This window comes from Bubalus bubalis, chromosome 1, assembly GCF_019923935.1.
Source record: "Bubalus bubalis isolate 160015118507 breed Murrah chromosome 1, NDDB_SH_1, whole genome shotgun sequence".
Lineage (NCBI taxonomy): Eukaryota > Metazoa > Chordata > Mammalia > Artiodactyla > Bovidae > Bubalus > Bubalus bubalis.
The window spans coordinates 163,687,729-163,696,039 of NC_059157.1; positions in this window are offsets into that span (position 1 = coordinate 163,687,729).

The following is an 8,311-nucleotide window of genomic DNA, read 5'->3' on the forward strand; positions in this document are numbered from 1 at the left end:
TAAATCAGTATCTTTGGAGGTGAGGCCTGGACATGGGGATTTTTTTTTTCCTTTTCTTAAAATTTTTATTTTTTTTTTAACTTTTTATTTTGTATTGGGGTATAGCCGATTAACAAACAATGGTTTATTTAAAAATATATGTATTTATTTAATTTGGCTGCGCTGGGTCTTAGTTGTGGCATGCAAATTCTTAGCTCAGCATGTGGGATCTAGTTCCCTGACCAAGGATTGAACCTGTGTCCCATGTATTGGGAATGCATCGTTTTAGCCACTGTACCACCAGGGAAAAGTGAAAGTGAAAGTCGCTCAGCCACATCCGACTCTTTGTGACCCCATGGACTATACAGTCCATGGAATTCTCCAGGCCAGAATACTGGAGTGGGTAGCCTTTCCTTTCTCCGGGGAATCTTCCCAACCCAGGAATTGAACCCAGGTCTCTTGCATTGCAGGTGGATTCTTTACCAGCTGAGCCACACAAGGGAAGCCCCAAAATACTGGAGTGGGTAGCCTATCCCTTCTCCAGGGGATCCTCCTGAACTAGGAATCGAACTGGGGTCTCCTGCGTTGAAGGCGGATTCCTTACCAATTGAGCTATCAGGGAAACCTGGACCACCAGGGAAGTCCCCAACAAACAATGCTGTGACAGTTTCAGGTGGACAGCAAGGTGACCCAGCCAGACATACTCATGTATCCATTCTCCCCCCAAACTTCCCTTCCATCCAGGCTGCCACATAACATTGAGCAGAGTTCCATGTGCTATACGGTAGGTCCTTGTTGATTATCCATTTTAAATGTAGCAGTGAGTACATGTCCACCCCAAACTCCTTAAGTATCCCATCCCCCATCCTTCCTCCAGTAACATAAGGTCATTCTTGGAATTTGGGATTTTAAAAAATTCTCCAAAGGATTTGGAGATTTTATTTTCTTGGTGTCCAAAATCATTGGGGACGGTGACCGCAGCCATGAAATTAAAAGATGCTTGCTCCTTGGAAGGAAAACTATGACAAACCTGGACAATGTATTAAAAAGCAGAGACATCACTTTGCTGACAAAGGTCCATATAGTCAAAGCTATGGTTTTTCTAGTAGTCATGTATGGATGTGAGAGCTGGACCATAAAGAAGGTGGAGTACTGAAGAACTGATGCTTTTCAACTGTGGTATTGGAGAAGACCCTTGAGACTTGGACAGCAAGGAGATCAAAGCAGTCAATCCTAAGGAAATCAAGTCATTGGAAAAGACCCTGATGCTGGGAAAGATTGAGGGCAGGAGGAGAAGGGAGCAACAGAGGATGAAGTGGTTGAGTGGCTTCACCAACTCAATGGACATGAGTTTGAGCAAATCCAGGAGATAATGCAGGACAGGGAAGCCTGGCAGGCTGCAATCCATGAGGTTGTGAAGAGATGGACACGATATAGTGACTAAAGAACAACAGCCAAAGAAGGTAAGCTCTGTAGACCCAGATAATAACAAGCCAGACTATTTCTGACAACCCCAAACTCGAGCACACTAGTTCCTCCTAGAAAGGAACCTGGAAAGGTCTGACTCATCGCTTTCACTTACCAGTGAGGAACCCAAGGCCTGGAGACTGAGGAGCTTTCCCAAGACCACAGAGTTACCGAGAGTCTCAGGCAGCATTCAGCTCTCCATGGGTCTCTGTTCCAGGAATGGCCACCCATTGGAACAGCAAACCCAGGCGCTCCTGAGGAAGCCTGGACACGAAGATACGTGTGTTCAGCAGTGACCCAGATCTCAGCGTTTTCTGAAGCAGGTCTTTGATATCAGCTCTGAGTGTTTTTTCCTCTTCAGCTCACTATTTGTGGTGCCTACTGCTCATTTGCATTCAACTCAGCTCGTGTTTTCTTGGGAATGAGCTTAACCTATGCCTGGCTGGTGGGAAGCAGCGGGCTGTAGTGCAGGGAGAGGGTGATCCTGGTGTTGACACGTGGGGGTACCGAGCAGGAGAGCTTAGTCCTGGTCATGGGAAGCTCAGGCTTGGAGCCAGGTGTCCTGGGTTTAATGCCAGCACTGCTGTGAGCTCCTTCTGTGACCTTGGGGCTTGTGCTTATTTTCTTCATGCCTGTTTTCCTCACTCCTCACTCAAGGGTGATAATATCACAGCTACCTCCGATGAGCAGGTTGTGACTATTAAATCGGTTTGATGCCCATCAAGACCGATGTCCACACCAGAGTGCATACTCTGCAAATATTCACTCTTCGTTGGTGGCAGGCCTGGGGGCAGATTGCTTAGGATCCTGCCTTTCTTTTCTCTTTCCTTTCTTTGTTCTTTTCATTCCCTCCTTTTTTCCTTTTCTTTTTCCTTTCTTTCTTTCTTCTTCTTTTTTAACCCTGAGGGTTATAGAATTCTGCTTGTGCATTCCAGCTTCTTCCACACTGAGAGAAGAAAATCATTAAATAGGAATAATTGAGAAATAAAACACACAGAAGTGAGCAACCAGGGGAACTGTGGGTGGATGTCTGTATACAGGTGCTTTGAAAGATTATATAAAAATAATGACTCTGATTATCATGGTTTAATAGTTTTCAGTAATTCAGTTTAGAATGAAATAGTGAGCAGTATAAATTGTGACTATTTATTTTAAAAATTTTGATTCATTTATTTAAAAAAATTTATTTATTTGGCTGTGCTGGGTCTTCGTTGTGGCCAGAGGTATCTTTAGTTGAAACATGCAAACTCTTAGTTGTGGCATGTGGAATCCAGTCCCTTGACTAGGGGTCAAACCCCTGCATTGGGAGTATGGAGTCTTAGCCAATGAACCACCAGGAAAATTCCCATGACTTAAAAAAAATAACAATATTTTAGTATTTTTAGTTTTACAGTGGAACTTTAGCATGACAAAGCATCCCTTCCTAGATGCTTTTAGAAGAATTAGGAGGGTGAAGAGCTCAGTGGCTGAGAGTGTAGAGATTCTCACCCTCAAATAGTCAGACTCTCTAGGCTTAGATCCTGGATTTCCTACTTGCTTTTTATGAGGTTCTGCGGAATTTATTTGTTTGTTTTTTCTAAGCTTCACTTTAGTCTCATACAAAATGGGCTAATTGTAGTTTCTTTATCATAGAGTTGTATCAAATAAACAAACCCAGACTTAGAAAAGGGAAACTATTCAAAAGGACTATTGCAATGGGAGAATCTCCAATCTCAGAAATATGTTGGCATCTCAAAAATAAATTTAAAAGGCCTTTCCTTTATGGGAGGGGTAAGTAGACCTTTATGGGAGGGGTAAGTAGCAATCGGAAGTGAGGTGAGCAAGTGTGCATGATGGCTGGGGTCTGACAGTAACAGTGTCTAACTGGGGCAGCCCATTTCCCAGATAAGCTGAAGAAGGAATGCTGTAGTGCTTGCTCAGGCTTGGAAGCGAGCAGAGTTCATGGTCCTGTGGGGACGAGAAGAGCCTCATTAAAGCTTCATCAAGACAAAGCAGTGGGTAAGCTATGGGCAGTTGTGAACACTTGGCCGGTTGTTTGGAAGATTAAGTAAATTCTCCACGTACATCACTTGCCAAGATTTCTGGGTATATATGAATGCCAAGGGGAGAAGGCAATAGCACCCCACTCCAGTACTGTTGCCCGGAAAATCCCATGGATGGAGGAGCCTGGTAGGCTGCAGTCCATGGGGTCGCTAAGAGTCAGACACAACTGAGCGACTTCACTTTTACTTTCCACTTTCATGCATTGGAGAAGGAAATGGCAACCCACTCCAGTGTTCTTGCCTGGAGAATCCCAGGGACGGGGGAGCCTGGTAGGCTGCAGTCCATGGCGTCGCACAGAGTCAGACACGACTGAAGCGACTTAGCAGCAGCAGCATGAATGCCAAGTTCTTTTTTTCTTTTTTTGTTACAAACGCTTGACTCTAAAATGCTAGAGAGTAGCTTTTTTTTTTCTTTTGAGGAGAATAATTTTAGTCATGGAACCATAACCAGAGTAACAGCCCATTCAGTGAGTATTTATTGGGTTGGCCAAGAAGTTCATTTGGGTTTTTCCATAACAGCCCACAGAAAAATCCAAACAAACTTTTTGGCTAAACCAATACTATGTTTCAGGCCTGGTGCTGGGAAGAAGGACAAACATTGAGACAGAGTTTCTGAGTTTGAGGAGTTCTCAGGTCAGAGGGAAAAAAGGAAGTGTTACGTGATATAACCTGCGAAGGGCAATCATTCTCATATATACGGGATGTCATGGGAGAATATGGAGGGGCTGTGACTTAGCTGAAGGTACAGTGATGTAGGAAGAACAAGATGAGAACTGAGTTGAGTCTTGAAGAAGAAGCTGTTACCCTGATGAATAATAGGGAGAGAGTATTCCCAGGCAGACAGAACACAACATACAAAGCCAGGGTTTCAAAGGGTGTGGGGGGTGCCCAGGACATCAGGCGATTACTGGATCCCTGAGTTTCAGGCAGAGCAAGGACAGAAGCCAGTGGGAGTTAGGTGATGGAAGCCATAGAAAGGGCATGCGAGCCTGCTTAGTCATGTCCGACTCTTTGTGACCCTGTGGACTGTAGCCCTCCAGGCTCCTCTGTCCATGGGATTCTCCAGGCAGGAACACTGGAGTGGGTTGCCATTCTTTTCTCCAGGGGATCTTCCCGACCCAGGGATTGAACCTACATCTCTTACATCTGCATTGGCAGGTGGGTCCTTTATAGTAGCACCACCAGCGAAGCATAGATAGGGCAGGGGCATGCTAAACTTTGTGTTTAGGACATGTCGAGGCTCACTCCTACATTTCTGTGTCTGCCTGATATAGATGACGGCTGTAAAAAAAAAAAAAAAAAAATTAAAAAAACCTTTCCCTTCTAAGACGAAGATTTCAGGACAAGCCTGTATGGAAGGACTGGGAGAGTTCAGCTTAGAAATGTTGCTTTGAGATACCAATGAGAAATTCAAAAACAGACATGTAGCAGGCAGGGCAGTGGTCTGGACTGGAGAAAAAGACATGGAGGTCATGAGCATTGTCATGAAACCACAGCAGTGAAGATCACCTGGGAGCATATTTAGACTGAGAAAAGCAGTGCTCAGGGGCTTTCCTGGTGGCTCAGTGGTAAAGAATCTGCCTGCCACTGCAGGAGACAAGGGTTTGATCCCTGATCAGGGAAGATCCCACATGCTTTGGAGCAACTAAGCCCGTGTGCCACAACTATTGAGTCTGTGGTCTAGGTCCCAGGGGCTACAACTACTGAGCCCACACACCACAACTACTGAAGACCTCTCGCCCTAGAGCGTGGGCTCCGCAATGAGAGAAGCCACGGCAACGGGAAGCCCACACACAGCACCTAGGGAGTAGTCCCCTCTTGTCACAACTAGTGAAAAGCCCTCGAGCAGCAAGGAAAACTCAGCACAGTGAAAAATGAATAATAATTTTTTTTAAAAAAGCAGTGCTCTGAAGTCAGAATGTTTAAGGAGCAGTGTATCTCCCTTTCAATGTATGTATGTCACTTGATGATGGGCCAATACTTGTTTATGGACTTATGAGAGGATTCAAGCAGTCACCGAGCACATTGTGTGTGTAAACACTGCGTTGGTTTCCAGGAGAAAGAACTATGGCTCTTCTCCTCAAGCAGCAGATGAGTGATTCTCAACATGGGTGAGTTTGCCCCCTCCCAACTCCTCCCAGGGACACTTACCAACATCTGGGGACATTTTTGGTTGTCACAACTGAGAAGGAGAGGTTGTTACTAGCACCTGGTAAAAGAAGCCAAGGATGCTGCTGGACATCCTATAGTGCACTGGACAGCTCTCCTCACACCAAAGAATCATCTCGCCCAAACGTCTCATGAGTGGAGGCTGAGAAGCCCTGATCTACCCTAAGAAATAGGGCATGTACACTGGCAGTCCTCAGCCTTTTTTGGCACCAGGGACATTCAATGGAAGACAATGTTTTCACAAACCAGGGGGCAAGGAATGGTTTCAGGATGATTCAAGCTCATTACATTTATTGAGCACTTTATTTCTAATCTAATGCCGCTGCTGATCTGATAGGAGGTATTGGTCTGAAGCCTGGAGATTGGGGATGCCTGATATACACAGTCCAGGAAGTAAAAAAAAAAATTCCCTTCTCCCATCTGAGTGTGGTGGCTTTGTAATGTTAGCATGGCTAGGGCAAACTGCATGCCCCAAAGTTATGTTTCCCAATAGGGTGCACCACAAGAGTGATTCCTGCCAGCCCTGGAGGGCAGGCAAGAAGCAGCAGCACCTTGGGGTTCCTGGACATTGCCGTTGACACAAGGGTCTACATCTGCTCACCTCTCCTGGGATCAACAGCTCTTCTGACCCCTGGGCCCACCATACCCAGTGTGTTTATCTCCCCTGGTTCCAGCTTCCTGAGGACACCATTCCACTGAAGCCAGAGTCAGTGAGAACTGCCACGGGTCTCAGTGCCTCCTCGTGGGCTTCAGCTCATGCTGTGGGTTCCAGCTTGTTCACGCTCTCTCACCCCTTACATCCATCTTTCCTCGCAGATTCTGCCCTGTGGACTTCAAGCCCCAGCATCAGACACTGAGACAACAGATGGAAACAGTGGTCCCCAACTGTTTTCACATCAGGGGCTCGCTTTGTGGAAGACGATTTTTCCATGGGCCGAGATAGGTGGGGGTAGCTTCAGGATGATTCAAGGGCATTACATTTATTGTGTAGTTTATTTCTCTTATTTTTACATCAGGTCCATCTCAAATCATCAGGCATTGGATCCTGGAGCTTGGGGACCCCTGGTTTATCAGAGAATGCTCCCACAATTAGTAAAGGAAAATCCTTGTAATTTATACACACAGATCTTTAATCTCTGATTGAACCATGACTGACACGGGTTACGGTGGACATTAACCAATTAGTATTTTTAAACAGGACAAAGTAATTTTGTACAAAGGCAGACTCTTTTCTTTCCTGGGGCCAATCTCAGTGGGTCTTTCCCATGATTTTTTCTAAACTCTGGACCTAGTCTTTCCTTTTTGCTCCTCCTCTTCTTCATCTTTTGCCTGTTCTTTCTCTTTCTTTATTTGTTCTATTTCACCTTTTGGATGAATATCCTCCATAGATACCTGTCACCTTTAGGGTTTAGCATGTATTCCATTAATTAATATTCATCAGTAAAGTGTGAGCTCCCGACAAGCTGTCATGGGGTCCAACCCATTGTCACCCTTGATGCCCACAAGCCTGTGATCAACTATTGAGCAATCAATAGTTGCTCAAAGAGGCTGGATTTTAGCATCACTTGGTGAGCTCAAAACACTACCGAATGGGGAAAAAAAAAAATTTCATGCCTCGTGCCTAGATTTTCAGATGTCGTAGGTCTAAGCTGGGGTTCGGGAATCATAATTTTAGAACATTTCCTAGGCTATTCTAATGATCGGCCATGTTGGAAAACCAATGGTCTAAACTGATTTGAAACACATTGCATGTAAGTGTGTGAGTGTTTACATTCATAGTTCCTCCTTTGAGATCTTTTTTCAAAGATTTTTTTTTTTATGTGGACCATTTTTAAAGTCTTTATTGAATTTGTTACAATATTGCTTCTGTTGTTTTTTATGTTCTGAGTTTGGGGGAGTGAGGCATGTGGGATGCTAGCTCCCCAACCAGGGGTTGAGCCTGCACTCTCTGCACTGGAAGGCAAAGTCTTAACTACTGCACCACCGGGGAAGTACCCCCGCCCCTCCTATCAAATGAGATCTTACTTGTCTGTCTGCCTGCCTTTCTTCCTTCAACTTGGCTAGTGCCAGGGGCACTCTCTGGCCTCAGAGTTCTCATTACAGTGAGGGCAAAATCACAGCATGTCGTGTCTTCAGTGCCCAGCCTTGAGTGGCCAGCACTAAGATTAGTAACTGTCTTTTTGGTGACTCCGAGAAACCCATTTTTTGGTGTGCCTAACTTATATAGTGCTGCCCATCGGCTTGGCAGGTGCAGAAGTGAGATGCTAGCTGGTGTCAACCTCTGAGAATCCTCCTTGTTATACATCAGTAATGTGGACAATCACACAGATCTCTTTGTTTCCCCTTGAGGGACTTCAACATTTCTTGGATGATTGATTGCTTTTCAGTAGTCCTTTATACAGATGGAGGAACTGAGATTTAGGAAGTAACTTTCCCAGGATCCCCAAGCTGACATGTGGATAGATGGGGTTTGAACTCAAATCAGTGGAATGAATTTGATTCTATATTAGTGCCTGATTCATAAGACCAAAGCTAATGTCCTAATATAACATGTAGAACTGATCATACAAGTCTATTACCTTAATCCTGGGCCATAGGCTGACAAAATGATTACCCAAATCAATTTTTTAAAAACATTGCTTTTGTTTGCTCAA